This window comes from Pongo abelii, chromosome 14 (assembly GCF_028885655.2).
Source record: "Pongo abelii isolate AG06213 chromosome 14, NHGRI_mPonAbe1-v2.0_pri, whole genome shotgun sequence".
Classification (NCBI taxonomy): domain Eukaryota; kingdom Metazoa; phylum Chordata; class Mammalia; order Primates; family Hominidae; genus Pongo; species Pongo abelii.
Window position 1 is genome coordinate 72,089,029 of NC_071999.2, and position 23,643 is coordinate 72,112,671.

General features: G+C 33.3%; 1 protein-coding gene and 1 long non-coding RNA gene across 4 annotated transcripts in view; one reads left to right on the forward strand and one right to left on the reverse strand.

Moving 5' to 3' along the window:
• The window catches only part of PCDH9 (protocadherin 9), a 942,795-nt gene that overhangs the window by 268,989 nt on the left and 650,163 nt on the right, over positions 1-23,643 (reverse strand). The window lies entirely within an intron of this gene.
• On the forward strand, positions 9,585-22,764 carry LOC129049554 (uncharacterized). Its single transcript, XR_008512729.2, has 3 exons — positions 9,585-9,838; positions 18,110-18,235; positions 21,975-22,764. It is a non-coding gene; the product is annotated as an uncharacterized LOC129049554 (long non-coding RNA).

The following is a 23,643-nucleotide window of genomic DNA, read 5'->3' on the forward strand; positions in this document are numbered from 1 at the left end:
ATTTTAATTTTGTTTCTTATGAGAGAATATTTATTGTTACATGTTAAGTTATCCTACACAAATAGCACACTCACATATTATATCAGATATTCTGATCTAATTCTGATCCTCCCAGACATTTATTGTAAATTTTTATGTCTTTATATCAAACAATATCATAATTCATCTGGAAGCCTCTTTATGAGTAACAAAATACCTGTAATTTGAAAACATTGACCCTTTGCTTGGTATTTGCAGACCTATGATTTGCTCACCTAATTGTACATGGAAAATTATACTGGCCATAGATTGAATGTTATGGCAAAATATAAGGGCATTATCAAAGACTTAGCAAGCTATATTTAGACTAAAAATAGCAACTAAATGGCACTAATGTTCTTTTTTTTTAACATTGTTGCCATGAGAAATAATTGTCCTCTTCTGCCCTACAGATCAGTGTACTCCAGGCTACCATCCTCATTATCACTTGATAGTTCAACGGCTAGAAGACTGTTGTTTTTGTATAATTATTCTTATTAGCCATTTTGCATAAAAGCTTATGAGATAGTAAGTCGATTGTATATGCAATTACAAATGAGAAACTCAAGAGTGACTGGGTAAATAATTCTTCTGAGGTCACAAAATAGTCAAATGTTTGGGCAAAAATTAACATTTTTCTTTTTCTAGTCTCAGTCCAACATTGTGTTCCTGATCATTTTGGCTGGGTTTTGGATATAAATGTTTCATCGTGTATGACTAAACTAATATGAATGTTTGATTACATATAAAAATCTATAATTTGTTGTAGTTGTTCTAGAAAATTGGGAATAACATTAACTTTTAAATATATATGTTTTTGTAGACATTGTGTCACTATGGAAAAAAAAAGAAAGGAATATAATTTCGACTCAGAATTCTTGAATTCTCTTAAACTTATGACTCTTTTTGACCATATAAGCTTTTTTACTGATACATAATAATTGTACATATTTATAGGGTACATGTGATATTTTGATACATTCATACAATGTGTAATAATCAAATCAGGGTAATTAGGACATCCATCACTATCAAACATTGATCATTTCTTTGTTTTCGGAACATTCCAAATCTCTAGCTATTTTAAAATATACAATAAATTATTGTTAACTATATTTACCCTACTATGTGTGCTAGCAAACACTCAAGCTTATTCTTCTTATATACCCGTGTATTTGTACCCATTAGCTGACTTCTCTTTATCCTCTCCTCCTCAGTCACTTCCCAGCCTCTGGTAACCACCATTCTACTCTCTACCTCCATGAGATCAATTTTTTTAGTTCCCACATACAAGTGAGAACATGTTATATTTGTCTTTCTGGGCCTGGCTTCTTTCACTTAACATAATGTCCTCCAGGCTCAGCCATATTGCTGCAAGTGACATGATTATATTCCTTTTATGGCTGAATAATATTCTATTATGTGTATTTGCCACATTTTCTTCATCCATTCATCCACTGATAGCCACTTAGGTTGATTGTATATCTTGTCTATTGTGAATATTGCTGCAATAAACACGGGAGTGCAGATCTCTTCTAGGCATTGATCTCCTTTCTCTTGGATATATACCTAGCAGTGGGATTGCTAGAAGCTGTAGTATTTCTTTTTTCTTTCTTTTTTCTTGAGACAGGGTCTTGCTGTATCACTCAGGCTGGAGTGCGGTGGCATGATCACAGCTTACTGCAGCCTCACCCTCCCAGGCTCAAGAGATCCTCCCACCTCAGACTCCCGAGGAGTTGGGACCACAGACGTGTGCCACTGCACCTGGCTAATTTTTTTACTTTTTGTAGCAGGGACTCTTGATGTTTCCAAGGCTGGTAGTATTTCTATTTTTAGTTTCGTGAGAAACCCCCATACTGTTTTCCACAGTATGGCTGTACTAATTTTCAATACCAACAACAGTATACTAGAGCTCCTTTTTCTTCACATCCTTACCAGCATTTACTCTTTATCTTTTTGATGATAGTCATTTTACCTGAGGTCAGATGATATTCCATTATGGTTTTGATTTGCAGTTTTCTGATGATTAGTGATGTTGAACATTTTTTTCATATACTTGTTGGCTATTTGTATGTCTCTTTTTGAGAAATGTCTGTTTGGATCATTTACCTACTTTTCTTTTTTTTTTTTTTTTGCTAGTGAGTTGTTTGGATTTCTTACATATTCTGGTTACTAATCCTTTGTTGGATAGATAGTCTGCAAGTATTTTCTCCTACCGTTCTATACGTTGTTTCTTCACTCTGTTGATTGTTTCTTTTGTTACTTGGGTAAATGTATTAACCCCTTCTGAATCCCTTGTTATCAATTAGAACTCAATTCAGCTATCCGCTCCTATTTTTAATTTTGCCTGACCCTCCTAAATAGATTTCCTTGTCACCTATGTGAGTTTCTTGAAAGAAAAGATTGTGTCTTTCTCATCAATTTATCATTAGATTCTAGCATAGTATCTGGCACAGGTTGAGATGCTAGGTTAAGACAGTCCATTTGTAATGTTTTATAAAGTAAAAAATAATTTACAGACTTACATCTTTTTATATTGCAATCAAGTTGCAGTCAGTTAAGGGTATTTTGTTGAGAGCAGTTGGGTTTTTTTTTGTTTTGTTTTTTTTTTTGGTGCAAAATCAACCGAAATGCAATGCAATTATCAGTCAATATTACTTGCATGTGGACATAGGAATCCCAAACCATCCCACTATCGGGTTCTTTTACATTATGGAGTGTTCAATTAATTTTTTCCTCTACTTTCTTCCTTTCTACCAATATTTTCCAGCTTTATTTCTCTCCCCTACTAGTTTTAACATTCCACAGTATGTCCATAAAATCCCTCTAGTCAATGGCCTAGCTACTCTCATCATTTTGGACAAAATCACCTAGGAAAACACTACCTGTCAATAAATTCAGTTTTCTGCTTTCCTACTTGCCTACAGCAAAGCTGCAAACCATTACCAAAGATAAATTGCAGGGAAAAACAAGAATGTCTCAACAACACATTCTTAGTTGAGCCATTGAATCTCCATATTGCTGAGCCTTAATTTGAATCTCGATATTAATGAGCAACAACTATGTTGGTTCTCCGGTCAATTTGTTGTAAGCTCTACATAGCCAATTTTCCCAACCAGTTTCAGTCTCCTCAAATCTGTTTCGCCTCCCTGCCTCCACAATCTCATTTCTCTCTCTCTATGTCTTTACTGAACCAGACCATCTTCCTCATGCAAGTGATCTTGTCTACTGATACATAAATAAAGTAGAAGTTTTCAGGTGAAAATAACCTTAAATTGATGATATACAAGCTACCCACACATCCTCCATTTATATGCTCCTTTAAAATGGAGTGCATGTTCCTTAATCTTCTCTTGTGTCTTCCGTATCCCAATTCCTCCAGTCTTCTAAATACTTTGCTGCTAACTCAGTCTATTTTCTGTCTTCGAATTCCCACACTTAATGCATCTTTCAAAAAGATGAAATCATATTTGTCCTCAGAAATAATTTATTTAAGCCAATGTGTCTATTTACTACTGAGCTGTTCTCCCTTTCCATCTGTGATTCTTGTAAAAGACATATTTCTCACAATTTCTATCCAGTCATTCTCACCCTTCAACAAACTGGAATGTGGCTTCTGCCCTTGACTGCTTCATAGAAGCTGGCCTTTCTTCAGCCACAAACAATTCCACTGTGACAACTCAGTGCAGGAAATAAAGAATGAACTAGTAATAGCAAAGATATTTTTGGGCCGGGCGCAGTGGCTCATGCCTGTAATCCCAGCACTTTGGGAGCCTGAGGTGGGAAGATCACTTGAGGTCAGGAGTTCGAGACCAGCCTGGCCAACATGGTGAAACCTCATCTCTACTAAAAATACAAAAATTACCTGGGCATGGTGGCGTGTACCTATAATCCCAGCTACTCAGGAGGCAGAGGCAGGAGAAGTGCTTGAACCTGGGAAGCAGAGGTTGTGGTGAGCCGAGATCTCACCATTGCACTCCAGCCAGGGTGACAAGAATGGAACTCCATCTCAAAAAAAAAAAATACATATATATATATATATATATATATATATATATATATAGTTGTTGTTGTTGTTGTTGTTAGGAAAATACTATATTTACATTTTCAGTCCTAGCTTTCTTCTGGTTCCTGACACAGACATACCTGTTATTATTTCTCACAAGCGTCTGTCATACCTCTGAGAGTTCCTACTTCAGTAAATAGCACCATAATCCACCCAGTTGCTTACGTCAGAAATCTGGATGTCTTTATTGGTATATTCCCCGAATCCTCCTCACATCTAGTCCCATCAGGATCTACTCAAAAATCTGGGAACGGTTCTTAACTGGTTTTGGAATAATGCTGAAAAGCCTTAGAAGGTCCACATGACCCTGTAAGATTACACCATGCCTACCACTTTCCTCTTCAGTGAGTATGCTCCAAACACATTGCACTCATTTAGTTTTTAAAATATGCCTTGCTTTTACCTCCCTCTAGGCCTCAGAATTCCTTCTTCTCACTGTGTGGTATCCTCTTTATCCATCAATACCTTTTCATCCTTTACGTTTTAGCTAAGATATTATTCCCTCAAAGACATTTTCAGAACCATCTCTCTCCAACTATATCACGTTATATCAAGTTTCTCTTTTATTCACTCTCAAAACACACTGTAATTTTTTCTTGATTGAATATAGTGAGGTTTTTATAAATTAATGCTATGTGATTTCCTTACCAGACAAGCCCTATGAGATAAGAAACTATGTCTCTCCAATACTCAGTGCAATCTTATGGATAGTAACTGCTTACTAAATATGTTAATTTTATGTTTTTGTACTACAATTAGCACATAGGCATAGTACAAAAGAGTCACCAGATTAAAATATGTAAGCTAGACACTTTGGATTATTTTTAACCCAAATAAAAAAGATCAATTATCATAAAACATCACAGCAGATTAAAAAAAAAAAGGAAAGGCAAAATTCTTCAACAGTACAAAGCAGGTAGCCTTTACTTTTATAATCAACATGAGGTTAGAAGCTATTTTATAAATTCAAATCAAGTCTTCATTTATAAACACTTTATTTCTTTGATAGTTTTATTCTTTTAAAACTTCAAAATTAATATATATTCCAAAAATGTTAATTATAAATGAAGATTGTAGCTCTGTGATCAGGTGTTCCAGCTTCTTTATACACACACACATAGACACACACAGAGCTATGTGTACATATATATTTTTTATAATGTCCATGATCGTAGCAATGAAATTTCAGGTCATAGATTCAAACCTTTATGGCTATTATAGGGCCTCTGGAGGAATCTTGTTTAAGATTGTTAAAGATAGCATTCACAGTTAGAGTCTTAACCTTGGTAGATCATTAAATAAGAAACTACTAATGAGACATTCACTTCCCCTAGCCAATGCTTCTTTTTTATTCAGCATGACAGCATTCACACCATAACTACAAACTAATCTGTTTTGTTTTGGAATCATAATTACGTATTGACAAGTTAAACTTTGAGACCTAAATAGGGGAACTTAAGCTATTATGGGAGCATTCTCATGGGGAAAACCTAAAGGGACATCAATTATTTTGCCACAATCTCACTCCTTTTCAATTTTCCATTCTTGTGTGCAATGAAATCCTGGGAGAAAAGAAGCTATAAAAAAACTAGATGCAATACATTGCCTGGAGATTGAGAAATCGCTTCTATGCGTAATTAAAATAAAAATAGGTACAACTCATCAGTGAATTTATTCAAAGGAAAACATTTCTATCAGTGCAGTATATTTATTTTTATTTTTCATATAAATTTACACTAAAAACTATAATATCAAACTATATATGTCTGTGTGTATACACATACGTGTAATTATGAAGATATTATAACCGCTTGAGTAAAAACAACACATAACCTCATGGAAAAAGTAATTGACAAACTATCTCACTGAAAAATAACCTGGTATTATATAATTTAAATTTATTTTAAAAATCTTTGCTACCGTTACACGAGATCAGAATTATTGTTATTTATTTTGTCAGTGAACCAGTCTACTAACAAATAAATATATAGGAAATTAAAATTAGAAATATTACCATGTGTACTATTTGCCAATAATATATAAATTGAGATGGATTTTCACATAAAAAATATTATTTCCAGAATTGATTCATTTTAAGCATAGAATTATTACTTGCAGGAACAAAACTCTATCCTGGACTTCGGAAACAGGAATTATAAAGTAAATAATAGAATCCAAAGTGAATAATAAGAGCATTTTTAAAATTTAAATTTTGTTTCATTAATCACATTAAAAAATAATATCTATATTATCAATATTATATGAATTCTATATTTGGAGCACAAAATACTTATATTGAAAGAAAGCTTGTTATGCTCTGACACCTATTTTGGAGATTTGTCATTGTCCCTCGTCAGTCAGTAGCCCAGAAATACACTGCATAGGATAGATAGTTCATATCCTTATTTCTATTACTTTTGTACCCCACTCCCCGCCCCCCTAACACACACAAATTGAAATAGAAGCAGCCTGGCTTACTGATAGGAGATTGCTTTCATATTTTCTTAAGTTTTTCAGTTCCACTTGAGTTGAAGAGCATTAGTTATTGGTTAAAAGAGGGTTTTCAGAGTTATAGATTTTAGCACTTTGACTGAGGATTCAGATGCTCAGCAAACTTGGCTAAAACCTAGAAAGTGACAGATGCATGAAAAGTTGAAAAAATAGGACACATAACTGTAAGCTCAGCTGATAAACTTCTGTTAGAGATTTATTATTTCTTAAAGTGCCGATGCTGAGGGAAAGGTGGAAAAACTATAATCACAAACTAATTTCTGGTCCCTTAATCACAACTAGTGATTAGCTTGAAATCAAAATTAATATTTGTCTCTATGTAAAATGTATACCATATATTTATCAAGAGATGATATAGATTATCTAAAAGTTTATTTTATGTATTTTCCCTAACGTACTCAATATGCTCCATAAAGACACTTGAAGCAAGTAAAAAATATAATATTACGAAGACACTTGTAAAGTAGAAAAATTTACTCTTTCAGATAATTTGTTAGAACATTCTTCAGTATCAAGGAAAATGTCATACCTTCTAGCCTCATATTATCTTCCTATTTGAATGTGGTATTTACCTACTCAGGGGAGGCTGAAGCTGTAGTGAGAGTTTTCAACAGTGAGAACTGACTTTTGAGTTGAGTGTTATTCGTTGTCTGACTTCAAACAAATTGTTTCATGAGCTACATTTTTTTTCATCTTTAGAGTGACGATAGTAGCTACCCACCCTGCAGGATGGCTGAGAGGATGAAATACTTGTAGTCAGCCTGCTGTAGGGCCCGGATGAGCACCCTACATGTTTGTTGAGTGGTTGTAGTTTGACTCATGGGAACAGAACAACTAGAAATTTTGCTTATGATAGCAGCTTCTAAAACAGTGATCTCAAATGCTTCGATTTCAGACCAGCATATTTTACAAGAAAAGAACAAATGTACAGAACTAGAAGCTATATTGAAGTCTCCAATAGTTCATGCATTAAGTAGAAAAAAGAGAAAGTCAGGCTTTGGATGGTCCATTGGACATCTAATTTCTTGTATTTATTCTTCTGTGTAAACAATGCTATAAACAATGATTATAACATAATGACACATAATATGAGCTAAGAAAATTAATTCAGTAGCCATTTTGGGAGCCAATTGAGTTCACCCTGTTCTTTGCCAACTAGCGACACTTTCCTCTTCCTGTGAATTTCCAGTCAGTCTTTATGCTTCTTAAATCTTTGCACATCTGAGTGATCTTTACTATCTCTGCAAGGCAAGGTAACTTGCAATTCCATCACTGACCCTATTGGAGACACACAATGTGGGCCTTTGTTTTGTTGCCGTATGAGATAAAGAAGACCTATAAATCAACCAGTAAGGACTGGGACCTGTAGAATAAACTTTTTCTCCATTGTTTAATGGCCACAAAAATTGCATGTGTAAAGGAAGCCCCTCTATTCTACAGGTACGTGGTTCCTTAATTGCCTTGTCTGTAGTTTTGGCATGCATAATAAATAAGAAACTCTTTCTCCTAAAATTGATGTTCCTATTAGTTTTATTTTGCAGTAGTCATTAGCCACAACTAAAATATAAATATATAAATCAAAATAAGTGTTCCATAATGGAGATAATAAAATCTACTACATAAAATGACTTCATATAAATATACTGAAGTATATCAGCAGCCAAAATGCTAAACTTCGAACTGGAAAAATATTGCGACAGGGACAAGCAATTTTAAATTATTACCAAACAAAATAGTGCCACATTAACTTGTTGAAGGTCAAAAACATGAATAGGAAAATGACTGCTATGAGAAATATATTCCAATGGTAGAAAAATGGATTTTCTATGCTGACAATTTTGCTGTGAGCCTGGATATCTGATACCATGGTGTGATGGGGAAAAGAAGAGGTAAAAGAAAACTATCAATCGCAATCATTGTGGCAATAAAATGATAGTAAAAAATGGTCACATAAGTCAGTTAGATTGGACATATGTATGTATACCCATCCAATAAAAAGATTTGAAGTGGCTTGATTGTCTAAATGAGTATACTAAAATAGTGTCTGGCGCACAGTAGGCTCTTAAATGTTTGAGGAGAAAAAGAAGGATAAAAGGTAGCAAGGAAGGAAACATGATAAAGGTAGGATTCATCTTAGATCTATTTGACAAAACTAGTGTTCTTAACTATTAAGTTAGAAAGAAGTAATCTTCAAAGACCCCTCACTGGAGCACATTAAGTGAGCTGATACTGGAGATAATTTCAAAAGCCCAGGTAATATTTTCAGAGTCAAAATTTTCAGAGTCAAAACATCATAAAAAGATTTTTGAAGATGTTCAAATACCTTTCTTTTATATATGTCTTTGATCTCTTAAGTTTCCAGGAGCAATAGGATCTCTACATCTCTAAAGATTATAGATTCAAGTCTAATATAAATATGTTAGTGTTAGAGTAAATGAATATTTTAATTAAAAGTTAATAAATAATTTCCTACAGTAGCTGTATACAAACTTTGTATTTTCTTTACCTCATGTAAATCTAACCATATATTCTCTTATAATTATGTATCAACTTAAAACATCTTTGTTAAAATATGTGTCTCTTTTCTAAGAACTATTGGCATATACAACTATTTATTTTGAGATTATTTTCTTACTAGGTTGTTTGAGGCCTAGGATCTAGTGTTATATTCAGTTTTCTATCCTCGATACCTATCATTCTGTCTGGCACCTGGGAAATTGCCAATAAATGCTTGGTAAATAAGTATATGTCTGTTATCAGCATAAATGCATGTGTAGAAAAAGTCATTAAACCTTGAATGAAGTGCCTAATATTGTCAAATGCTAAGAAATACAGAGTGGGGTAGTGTGGGAAGGGTTTGTCAATGGTATGGACATCTTTCTGGGCTGATAAAAATGTTGTACAGTCATTAACACTATCAACTTTAGAACATTTTTATCACCCCAAAAAGATGTCCTTACCATTGACAAATACTTCCCACCACCACCCCACACTGTACAGCTTAGCATTTAACAATATTCGGCACTTCGTTCAAAAAGCCACAGAAATGTACACTTTAAATGGGTGTATCTTATGATAAGCAAATATATGTCTCAAAATTGTTAAAAAGACAATAAGCTCAATAATTGCCACATTAATTTTGACAATTTTTCCCCTATCCATGCAAGCTCATGTCAAAAATAACTGAGAACAATCTGAACAGGAGAAGAAGATAGAAAGAAGTGACTATGAAAGATTACAGAGGTGGGTGTCTTCTTAATGCTGAACATGGCATTATTTCTATCCACGGTGGTGGTCAGCAACTCTGATCTATAGGCTACAGACTCTCCAAATTTTATTTCCACTGATATCCTTTCATTTATGAAGCTGTAATTCTTACATTAAAGTCTTTATACCCATTTTTGAAAATGCTATGAGAGCTACTAAACTTTACCATAAAATAAGCAATGCCTCACATTTGTCACAAACAGAAACCATTAAATGGTAATTTTTGAATTCCAGACAGCAAAACATTGTAAATAGATTATGTCTGAAAAATGCTTTAGCTTACTACAACAAATTTTAAAAAGCAAATCAAAGTTTTAAAACTTTAAAACTTTATTGTCACTGGCAACTCAGTATCATTCTATGGATGAGCTAAAATATGCATTAAGATAGCATAATTATTAAACTAGACCATATTTTGCTATGTGAAGGTTTCTTGCAATACTGGGTAGTGAATAATAAGGAGATTAACATTAAACACACCATCTGTTGTGCGTTTTTTGTCTCAAAGAAGATGCACAGCAAAAGTGAATTCCCTGCAGTACAATGTTATCAGAGATGCTTTTAATTATAGTATTTATTCCTTCTCCTCACAAGAACAAACTTACATTGGAAGGGAGAATGCAGATAAAAGATGGGTAAAAGGAAGTACGTTACTTCAAACTTAAAAACAAAAAGTTTTCCTCATGAAGCAGAATCATTTAATTACTCTAAGATTTCCTGAAATGATTTCAATTTCATCCACAAAAATTGAATTATATCCATGTGTGCCCAAGAAATGAAGTGTGCCAGGTGCTGCTGTAAAAACAAGCAACTCAATGGCAGTCCCCATTTCTTTCTTCAGTCTCTTTGTGGTTTAATTGCCTACGACTTGAAGCTGTGCCTCAGAGATCTACATAATAATACAAAACTTACACGTCCACCAGTCATCCTATTTAGATCTTGAAAAATGTACCTCATCTAGTCAGCTTAATGACTATTCATATGGATATGGAACACAGGATCAGCTAATCTATTTCTCTTCACGTCGTTGTCCCTTTTCAGTTTAGAACTTAAATCTTCTTCTGGAAAGCCAGTGAGAATCCCATGCTTCATGAAATCATTCTGGGTAATGTCTTGAGACCAAAGCGTATATCATTACACACCTAACCTATCATAATGAGATAGAAAAGTATTCCTATTTTTATTAAAAATGACAGAAATTGCATTCTGTTCTCTTAAAAAATAATAATTTTGGCTTACCTTTGGAATTTCACACTGTTATATTCCATATTAGAAGAATTGGTTATGTCTTTAGTAGATGGCACCCATGCTAAGAATAATCTGGATAAGGTAAAATGTTGTTAAGTCATTTAAGTAATTATCCTGATACTTCACTCATCTCAAAAAGCTATTCATTTCACATTAAAGATAAAATAATGTCAGGCGTGGTGGCCTATAATCCCAGCACTTTGGGAGGTCAAGGCAGGAGGATCAATTGAGGTCAGGAGTTCAACACCAGCCTGGAAAACATGGCAAAACCCTTTCTCTACAAAAAATACAAAAATTAGCCTCGTGTGGTGGTGTACACCTGTAGTCCCAGCTACTTGGGAGGCAGAGGCAGGAGGATCACCTGAGCCTGGGAGGTGGAGGTTGCAGTGAGCCAAGATCACGCCACTGCACTCCAGCTGGGTGACAGAGTGAGACTCTGTCTCAAACAAATGAATAAATAAATAAATAAAACAGATAAAATATCAACGAGCTGACTGATATTTGCTACTTCAAGAGAGCCTTGTTCTTTTAACATTTCTTTATATGAAAGATATCCTTGTGTGAACTCCCACATTTGGTGTAATTACTTTAGATTATATTTCATAAGCATTTCCAATGCTGAAGGTACTATGAAGTCCAGTGTCTTGTCAAACTATGACTCTTTGGTCAACACTACCTAAATAGTATGGAGGGATAAACAATAAATAGACAACTACATTTGAAATCATGAATACAAATCCTCTATTTACTCTCCACCCAAACACGTGATTATCTGTCATGTGGTTTAGATTCCTCCTTTTATCTGAACCCCTCTACCACGTTTAGTAGTCTTTTAGACCTCATTTACATTTTGTCCTCTTCTAAATAAGACCCACACATGGGTATAAGAATGCTCTTGAAATTGTATGTGCATTTTTTTTTTAATGCATTGGTTCATTTTGGCGTCATGAACTATTTGCATAACGTGATTAAAGAAATGAATATCCTCTTCAGGAAAAAAAGGCATATATACATTTAATAAAATAAATATATGCATAAAGGTCACCTGCCTACAACATCATGTTCATTTTAACTTACTCGATTATAATTTCTTACCACTTGATTATCTACTCAATGTTTAAGAATAAAACTCTTAGGCTGGGTGTGGTGGCTCACACCTGTAATCCCAGCACTTCGGGAGGCCAAGGCGGGTGGATCACGAGGTCAGGAGATTGAGACCATCCTGGCTAACACAGTGAAACCCTGTCTCTACTAAAAATACAAAAAATTGGCCGGGAGTTGGGGGACGCGCCTATAGTCCCAGCTACTTGGGAGGCTGAGGCAGGAGCGCCACTTGAACCCCGGGGGTGGAAGTTACAGTGAGTCGAGATCACGCCACTGCACTCCAGCCTGGGCGACAGAGTGAGACTCCTTCTCAAAGAAAAAAAAAAAAGAACAAAACTCTTTGAAATAGTTTGCCATTTCTTGCTCTATTTAATCATGTTCTCTGTTTAGCAAGAAATTATGCTGTTTAGGTCAGAAAGGCTTCATGGAAAAGCCTAAGAATGCTACTTCCACTGTGAAACAAACATAATTTTTATAAGAAGGTTTTTTGTTTCTTCATTTTCTGGAACAGAGAAATATAACTTCTTGCTAACTGTTCCAAGAATTTAAAATGATGGCCAACAGAAATACTATATCATTTTTTTAATCTGCAGCTCACTACATGTAGGTTATACAGATGTTGTGAGCTGATGTTACCACTTACATAGTCAAACTATAATTTGGCCTTTCCTGCTTTGTGTATGTTTTCTCTCATGTAAGAAGCCCAAAACCTACACCTCACAAGTAAGATTACTTCCAAACCCATTGCGGACACTTTGATTGTTTGAGAGAACCCAGGCAAGTAGTATGTTGTGTTTGATTTGAGTCAATGGCTTTGCAAGGAACTAAAAACACCTGGCTAATTCTTTAGTTTATCAAAGGGTTGTGATTCAGTTATTAGATAGAGTAGAAATTTGTGGTTAAGGAAAAGGGATACGATCACCTTATGAACTATATCTTACAGTTTTATATCATATTAATAGAATGCACTGAATCACAGTGCAGTATCTCAAAGCAATCCGAATAAAATATATACTCAACAGAATCATTTTTGAGTACAGAATTAATCACTGAGTACAGAATTTCTCACAAAAGCACCAATTCCAAGATTGACACTAAATTTTACTGCTAACAACAACCTAGGCATTTTATTTTGCTTACAAGTTTCCTAAAGTTGTTAAAATATTGAACAAAGTTGATAAACATTAGATACTGTCACCACACAATCCTTAAATAGGTGATTCATTTAAGTTTCAGTTACTTCAGGATCAATGGATTCATTATGCTACTATAACATTTATTTAAACCCAAATGTATATTTTTCTAGATCATTTCTAACTCTAGAAAAATATAATTTAAATACTTTTACAATAGTCTTCATCATATTAAAGGCTGTCAAAATCTATCACTAGTAAGTCAAACAGCATTTATTTAACTCCAAATATATACAAGGAATGGTAGTTGATAAAGGAAGGAATGAAATATAGTTTTTTGGCCTGTAGAGGCTCATGATGGAAATCGGAGGCAGTTTTTTAAGTGCTAAGGGGCACCTTTCTTAAGAATATGGGGGAAGAGTTTAATTGAAACTAGCAATAAGCAAAGAACACTGTGAAAAGAAGGTGGTATTTAAAATGTAGATTTAAAAAAATCTGTTATGTAAGGAAAGTGATACGGTCATCCCAGTTACAGAAAATTGTTTGTAGAAACAAAGGCATATGATTGGGGGTGGGGGGGTAGGGTGGAATTAGAAATTTGAGGGACGGAGGTATGGGGGTTCATATTCAGAGAGTGCACCAACAACTACAAAATATTGAGTAGGAAATTGGATGGTAAGAAAGTACTTTTAAGATATCATAGGTATGTGACCTGTGGTGTATGCATTTATTTATTTTATTAAATGCATACATGCATTATTTTTCTGAAGAGAATTTTTATTTCCTGTATGAGACACATAAAAATAGAAAATTCTCTTTGTACTATATAAAGTTTTGATTATCTGTGAGAAATTGAAACTAGTTAGGTAGTTTTTCAATATAGCTAGTACCTTTACCATCCCCCCTCAAAAAATCTGATGCAATTAAAATTAATGTAAATGTATATCTCCCCTTATTTTTTAACAGATTCTTATTTCTGCATTCCTGAGCAAACCTCCTGAATAAGTGAGATTCATCAAGTCTCCTTCTTGCCTTATCAATCTATTTTTTTAAAGTAAAATATGTTGCTTTAAAAATATTTTATCTCTTCATTTAAGAACTTAAAAAATATTTCAGAAATCAGATCCTTTAACACATTCCCCACTATTCATTAATCTTAAAAATAGTTGCATTGTCATAAAATGAAAATCTAATGATACTAACACTAGGCAGAAAACTTGATGATAACCTCACTTATTCTGTCAGAGAACCTCGGGAGTGGCCTGTGATGACACTGGTCTTTTTTTTTTCTTCTTCTTCTTCTTTTCTTCTCTTTTAAAGGACTAGCAATTACATTGGACTGTATTGTGGTGTGTAGAGGTGAACAAATGATCTTAGAATAAGAATATATGACCAACAAATTCAGCTTCAGTTTTGACCTAAGACAAAGAGATAAAAAGTGGTCTTTTGTGGTCAACCCTCTGCATTTCAAGCAGAGCCTATTAAATGAGTGATTTATCTTGGGTCAAGACTATTGGGTTAGCACATTATATCTCTGTGAGATAAGCTTGCTCCATTTCGACCCACATCAAACAAAGACCTTGTTTAAAAGCTCTAGCTATGAGACAGGAGCAAGGGAAAGCATTCACAACTGAGAGTCAGAGGATATCCTTGTTAACTAAATGATGGCTTAATAGCTTTATTTAGATTATTCAATAGATTCAGGGAGAAATGAGTATAAATAAATTAAAAGTAGGGAAAGTATCAGCATAATGACAGATTAATGACACAATATTTGCAAAACAAAATAATCAGTGATCCAAAGTAATGCTATAAATAGATGCACACACACACACACACACACACAAACACAGAGATACATTAACTAAAATTTAAAATTTAGAAATTAAATTATAGATTGTTTATTTTAATTGATTCTAATTTTCAATCCAAGCAATGGTTTTTGGAAGAAAGTAATGATGTGACATCATATGCATTCCTGAGAAAAGATCTGAGTGTGCACCTGTTTGCCTTTGCAGCAAGATCAGATGAGATCTGGGTTCAGCTGGTATGGTTAGAATGGTTGGGGCACTCTTCCTCCAGGAGGCTAGCCCAGGCTACTTGGTACAGAAGTCTCAAGGTTCACAGCAACAAACAGAGCAAAATCCAATGTGAAAACACTTTTCAAGCCTCTGCTGACACCACATTTGTTAACACATAATTGGCCCAAGGAAGGGAAATGACACTCCTAGATGGATTGTGTGGTGAAATATATTTCACCACTAGACAAGAGGAGTTGCAAAATATTGACACATCAAAAAACCCTACTGTAATACTATTATTACACAATATCCTCATGACTTAAAATTTTAGGTGGCAAACGTGGAAATAAATTCAAAGTTCCTGGTTAACATAATCTGTTATTTCTAAAAATAGATTTTAAACAACCTCTTATCTCATCATGAGTATCAACACTTTTGTTGTTGTAAAAGTAAGTAGATTTTATTGACTGAAACACTACTAATTCCCTGACCATATGAATGTAACTTATTAGCAGGAAAAATGAAAATAAAATTAATATATTATCACAGTGAGTATGGCACCCATTAGCTAGGCATGGTAATACCAGCACTTTGGGAGGCCAAAGCAAGAAGATCACTTGAGCCCAGGAGTTCCAGACTAGCCTGGGCAACATAGTGAGACCTTGTCTCTACAAAAAATATTTGAAAATTAGCTGGGCATGGTGGCAAAAAACTCTAGTCCCAACTACTCAGGCGACTGAAGTAAGAGGATCCCTTGAGCCCAGAGGGTTGAGGCTACAGTGAGACATGATTGCACCACTGTACTCCACTGTGGGAAACAGAGTGAGACCCTGTCTCAAACAAAACAAAACAAAACAGAAAGACTATGGTATAAATCAAGTCTTTGGTTGACACAAACATACAAACAAAAAGAACGTCATATTAAATAGAAAAAAAAAGATCTTAGTTCTCATCTTCATTAGCTACCATCTTCTGAGCAATTATATAAAGAAAATCTGAAGGCAATGTTGTGTTAGCACTCTAAAGGTAAACCACCCTCAGTAACCATGAAATTTATTTAGCTGCTGTCATCACTACATACTTCCAGCTAGGAGAACATCAATGTCTGTTTTTGGAGCTCTCAACCCCAGTTATTTATCAGAATTGGCAGATGGATGGCCTAGTGCTACGTGAAAGTAGCTGCCCGAAAATACAGTACTCTGTGTGTATGTGGGGTCCAGGTTTCTAAGATCGTCAGAGGTAGACTTCCTGAATCACTTCCTAAATGATCTTTTTTCATGGGAATGAATGGTTCAGCAATACAGCAGAAGTGAACTTGCAGCATTATTAAAAAAAAAAAAAGAAAGTTTTGGAGATTATAAAATCATTCATGAAACTAACTTTCAAACCAAATAAAATATTGCCCAAAGAATCAAGAATGCTAAACAGGTGGAGGATAATAATCCATGAACTTTCACATGTTTAGTGGACCTCATGTTTTTGGTTGAATGTCGCTCACCTCTAAGTTATCTCTGCTGCTCCCTCCCTCTTGCAGCTATCTTGTTCTTTGATATTCTGGGAGACTGGGTAAAGGAAGAGAAAAACTGACCATAACCTCTTCACTTTTTCTTTACAATAAGTTTGTAAAAAATCATTTCTTGCTTGACAGAATTTCCCTGTGGCATTGGACCACCTTCACATAGACATCTATAATTTTTCTCCTGCTTGAAACAATCTCCCACATGCCACTCTTGTTAATGACGGAGATACCCCCTGATGGTGCTTAACATTTAATAGTGCTAGAGCTCCAGATTTGCCCAAACAACCTTTTCCATTTACCTTACCTCAAAGGCCTTCTAATTTTTCTTCAGAGACAGAAATCCTTTAAGCCCATTGTATCCTTAGGCTACAAATTTACTGAGATTTAGGTTTCCAATAAGAGCGTTGAGATGAATGCCACCATCTCATTTATGAATCAATTTTTGCCCATCGGCTTTTTACTGTTATTACTTTTTATTTTATTTTGCACTCAAAGGAGAGAACCTCATATATATATATATATATACACACACACACACATATATGCACACTTCATATGTTTATTTAAACTGTTGAAAATTTAAATAAAATTAAAATCAGTGCACAAGGAAATTTCTAAATAATTTTTTTGCCCTACAATCTATTATACCTTGTCATTCATTTCTATGTTCACTGGAGAAAGACATTCAGGATAAAATTCCTGAGGATTACATTTAAAGCTGTTAAACAAGTTCTTTTCTTGAAGATAATTCATGAAATGCAATATAGCTGACAGTATGATATATGCCATGTAATTGCATGGCTTGGGATTCTAATGCAGACAGTGTGTTGAAGTTAAAAAAAAAACTACAGATAAAAATTCTATTTTTTCAGGGGAATTACAACTCCATTATTATGAGAACTTCTTAAAAATTTCATTTTTTTACAAAAAAAAGAACAGAAAAAAGTGAACTTTTAAGTCCCTTAGTAATCAATATTTCTGAAGGATTTCCCATTTTCCATTTGACTTTTGTTATTTTCAGATGCTTCTGTTATATAAAATGTTCCCTTTTACCTAAGCCAAAATGTTGCTTTAGTAGTTGGTTATCACTCACCTAGTTCCAAAAGAAAATTAAATATGTCCTATTCTTTAAACCCAACTAATTGAAGAGTTACTGTATGTATGCCTTATAAATAAAATGTTTCTATACCTACATAACTTCTAATCATACTTGTATTTACAGATTAGAAAGAGCCAGTGCACTTGAAAGAAAGCAATCATCTCTGAGAGCTCTTCAGTCACAACGAAATTGTCAGCTAGATAAAAGGAATTAATACCAGTGTTTGATACCACCTTACGATGACTATAGGTAACAAAAATACATCATTTAGTTTAATATAGCTTGAAGGAGGATATTGAATGTTTTCAACATTCAATAAGTATTTATGATGATGAATATGCTAATTACCCTGATCTGATCGCTGTATTTTATATGTAGCAAAACCTTGCCCTGTACCCAATAAATATACACAATTATTGTGGATCAGTAAAGAAAATAAAATGTAATTTAAAAGTATAGAGCGGAATCTCATGAATATTAAAATATTAATTACAAAATAGCTATATGGGATAGTCATATAAGATAGCATAACTTGAAAACCAGAGTTCCATTGATCCCTCAAGGCTCCTAAGTGCCTGCGAGTTATTTGGAGAGGTAGGGATGCTGGTGATGTGGGAGCTGCGATGAATCCTGCCGGGGTGAGCAACAGGCTGAACTCTGGGTCTCTTATCCTATTTTCAACTACAACAGCTGTTTTATATTCCAAATAATACTGCACTTGATTGAAAAGTTCTCTAATTTAAGAAATTAAAAGTTTGAGAATACATATTATAGTTAAATGAAATAACTTTATATCTGGTGAGATTATGTGACTGCAGAAATTTCACACAGATATTAATAAGAAGAATTTTTTTCTTTTAAATATTATTATTCAAATTACTCCATGTGGTTCTATAAAAGTATAATTTTTTTAAAAGTATGATTTAATAAGAAGGCAGAATCCAATATATTATGTCATGTCATGAACCAATTGGCATGCCTTATTGGCCAAAATAAAAGCAGAGTGTTATGGATTTTGTGCACACAAAGTTTCATCATCTAACGGGAAAAATACGGAGAACCCTAACAAAATTAATTCTCAGTCTGTTCCCATAGATATCATGTAAATTTGTTTCATGTTGTTTTAAGGTTTCCTATTTTTATACATTTATATATGTTGTTTTAAGTTTTCCTATTTTTATAGATTTATATAGGTTAGTATGATTTAAACTAACCAATCAACCAAACAAAATTGATGGCAATTGTATTCCAGAGTGATAATTTAAGTACCATGAGATAATGTTCATACTGAGGCTTTGATAAGAAATTCTTAAGTTTATAAAAAGCTCTTAACATGATTAATAACTCCAACTAATATTCTAAAGATATTAAATATAATAAACATGAGACAAAGTCTTTTTCAAAGTTATCTAAGTTCATGTTAAACTATGAATTGGTTGGTACACAACCAAGTGAAAATTAGATTCTGAATATAAAATAATAACTTTCTGGGACAAAAAATCCACATGCTATTTAGCAGAGAATGAGGGTCCTTTCAAGGAAATATAGATCTAATCTATGTTTACCATTTTCAGAAAATGACTGGAAGTTAAGCTAATTGGAACATACAACTGTTTGTTGAAACTTGTTCTCAGTGTTTGCTTTTGATATTTATTGCACAGGTACAGTATAGGTTGAAAACAATGTTTCTTAAAATTCACTTTTCTAGCTCACACTCAGAAATCCTAAAACTAAGTACAAAAGAGTAAGTGCACGTCTTTAACTCCCTAGATTTAAAAAATTTCTATTTTCTTTATATATAGCTCTATTTCCCCATTTATTTCCTCATATTGATTTATTCTCTTCTTTCATTAAATATATAACATAATAGCATATATAATTTAACACAAAGTTTTCTTTCTTTTAAATATCAGTATCCAAATAAACCCAAAACATGTGGTTCTGTAAAAATATGATTTTAAAAGAAATACAGAATTACAACAAGACTCTAGACAATCTTTACTTGATGTTTAAAAACATGTACTTCACTTCTTCTTTATTATTTAATATTTCAAGTTAATGTTAGTCTATAATAACAAAACTGAAGTTTGTTTTCTATATTTGTTTCAGTTAAAACGTTCTATGGGAATTTTGTATTAATATCCCAAAGGAGGCATCAATTCATAATTCAATTATTGTCTTTGAATAATTTTGATATTAGACCTAGTTTATTGTTTTGCACATAATAAACCAGTGATATATTGGGTTACACAGAATCTCATACACTTTATGCAGCTGTTTTCATGCCAATATTTTGTAAATACATGATCTAAATAAAATATATTTCTCCTTCAAATCTAGATTTTTCTAATACTGCATTTATCTTAAGATAAATCAATTAAAGGTATAGCAGTATGGAAAATTAAGCCAATATAAACCAAAATTTACACATAGATGGTAACTATCTAAAAAAAAACAAAAAAAAAAAAACTAAGAGCAAAAATCTCACTTTAGGAGTCTTATGGAGTAGTGTGATTTACTGCAATACAGAAAGCAGCCAAATTAAACAGAAATCAATTAGCATGTAACAAGTAATGATCAGCTATGATTTAAGCTTCAAGGAAAGATGAGTTGACTCAGACAGAATAACAATTGGCCTAGAACATATTTTAATTTGTAATTATCTGACAACAATGAATTTTGAATAAGCCAGTAAAAAAAACCTCTGCAATGGTTACAGGATTTAAAATACTGAAACAGTATAAAATTCTGAGAGTTTAGTTATCTTAATATAAAGTGTTGCAGGGTGTGAAGGGGGCCTCATACTGCAAGGAAAACAAGATGATAAAATAATTTAGAATATTAAATTATCTGCATAATTTAAACATTACATTATAACATTACAAGTAAACAAAGTGTGTTCTCATGATTAATCTTGATAGAAAAGTATCCACTGAAAATATGACAAGAAAGGAAGAAAATTGAAAACATCTGCTGCTTATGTGAGGTCAACTGTTTAATGAATTCTACATCACTCAGAGAGACTTTCAGGGGGTATAAATGTGATGTGAGCCTCTCTGTAGTAGTACTTATCAATATAATGAAGTACAAATAAATACAATAAGATAGAGGCCTTTTTTATAACCTGAGAGTGATTGGACTAAATTCATCATTAAGAAAAGGCAAGGTTCAATCAACCAAGCAGTGCTTTGTGTTCAACAAAACAGTAACATTAAAATAGAACACAATTTCAGTTAACCAGAATTCTGGGCAGGATACATGATCAATCCCCTGCCCTTGTTAACTCAGAGATCAGTATCAAGCTTCCAATGAGAGAGGGGAAGAAAGGAAGAAAGGGTCTAAAATATTCTATTTAATGCTTTCCTGCCTCAATATTTAATAGTTAATTGATGGTTCAGAACTTTTCAGAGTGCAGTACTACTGAAATTTGATATATCTTTGGCTCAAGACATTAAAAGCAAAAGAAATTAACTTAATCTACATTGACAGCAGGAACATACAGTGCTTCTCAAAAACAATCTAGTTTACCTTTATTTTCTGTGATTTTTCTCTTACTTCTAAAAATCAAGTGTAGAAGAGAAATTCCATGAATTGAGGATTTTATAGTGTTTTATTCCAGATACATGTGGTTTTTACTATAACTGGTTTGTTTGAACCTTTTCTCATTTTATCTATGTTGTCTATTGTAAGGCAAATGCAGATTAACTTTCTGTAATATTAGTGTAGGAAGGTGACAAACAAACAGTTCAAAAGAATAGAACAAGGAGAAAATGACCAGAATAAAAGAAGTTATAGCAATAGTTGTTTCTTCAGGGGTTAAGATTACTTTACGTGAAAATGTTTAGTAAGTAAAATGTTTAGGATAGATATAATTTAATGTCAGAGGAAAAATTTAAAACTAAAAAAACATTTTCATATAGTTGATTTTCTATGATCTTAAATACAAAATAAGCATTATTTGGACATTTATTTTCCACTCCACCTGAAGGTTAAGGATGACAGCAACAACAAAGGCCCAAGAAAAGACACAATCTGAAGAATATGGTGGACAATGAATCCTCAAATCTCTATCAATGGTTCTGTAATTTTATCTAAATTTGGAAATATTTGTTAAGAGCTGATAAAATTCCATGGTACATTTTTGGTATATGATTAGATGCAGTGCTTATATGCATCCAATGTTTACATATAGATGCTTGATTGAAGAGCATCTTCCGAGGACTATTTCTTTTGTCATTTTGTAAGGCAATTTTAATGGTGTTGAATTAATCAGAGCTAGATTTTCACTGTTGTATCAGAAACAAATTATCATGATATGGCTGGAAGACATGGAATGCGATGAATTGATATATGAATTTTTAAAAATAAATTCAGGAAAAGTAGATATGGAATAGATTTTCTATGATTATATATTCTTCCCCTAGAAAGTGGTTTTCATGTGGATACAGTAGTCTAAAGCTGAATAAAGATGTCACCATATTTGTAAGTGATGTTGCTTTATGACTGAGTATATATTATTCTGTATATAAAAATAATTTGTAACAAGGAGAAAACATTAAAATACATGGTTGTTTTTCTTATAGGAGAAAAATTTTTGACAATGGTCATAGAGCTAGAATATCTATTTTTCCAATACCTCAAAAGCATTAGTTAATAGTCTAATTACAAATATCTGTGGAAAACATTCTTTTTGAAGCAGGAAGGGGAAAATCTTTGCTTTTGTTTTATTTTTAAATATATGTTTGTATTTGAAAACCAAACAGAATAAATAATTTTTCAAAGGATGAATTTGATTTGTAATTTGTTGTACTTTGTTAATAATTTTCTTCAACATGACATCAAATTCTTCTACACATCTGTAGAATGCGTAGACAGTACCCATCAGAATTTGGAGCATGAAGAGGTTAATATTACATATAAAGTTTTTTTATAGTCTTTAATCATTAGTTTTTTCAGGAATGGTGTTTTGGACAACATGTGATATGGCATAAGTGACACAGTTACTGTTTTTTAATACAACATACCACAGGACTACACAAAATATCTATTTGGAAATAGAGCTTTGCTAAAGTTAAGCTAATTTAGAAGTGATGCATTGGGACAGAATATTTTCTGAAGTCAGAATAATATGACTAAGAAATGTGTTATATGAGGGCACAGAGATGAAAAAATATCCATAACATTTTCAGGAGAACAATATTCTATTTAGCCAGCCACAACATTTGAACATCATCTTTCGAATCAAAGGCAAAAAGCAAAGAAAACCTCCAGCCATGGCCCTGTGAAAAATCATCCAGATGGAAAATTTCTGTGAAAGAAACGTGCAACTACCACTCCAATGTCTTACTTGAAGAAAAATAAACAGGTTTTGAATATAAAAATATTGATGAGCCCAGATTATAATTGATTATGATAGCCAAAATTAAGGTAACATCAGGTTACTTTTTGTTTGTTATTTTATTTTATTTTAAGTTCTGGGATACATGTGCAGGATGTACAGGTTTGTTAAAAAGGTAAACATGTGCCATGGTGGTTTGCTACACCTGTCAACCCATTACCTAGTTATTAAGTCCAGAATGCATTAGCTATTTTTCCTAATGCTCTCCCCACCCTCCTCCATCAGGTCCCAGTGTGTGTTGTTCCCCTCCCTGTTGTGT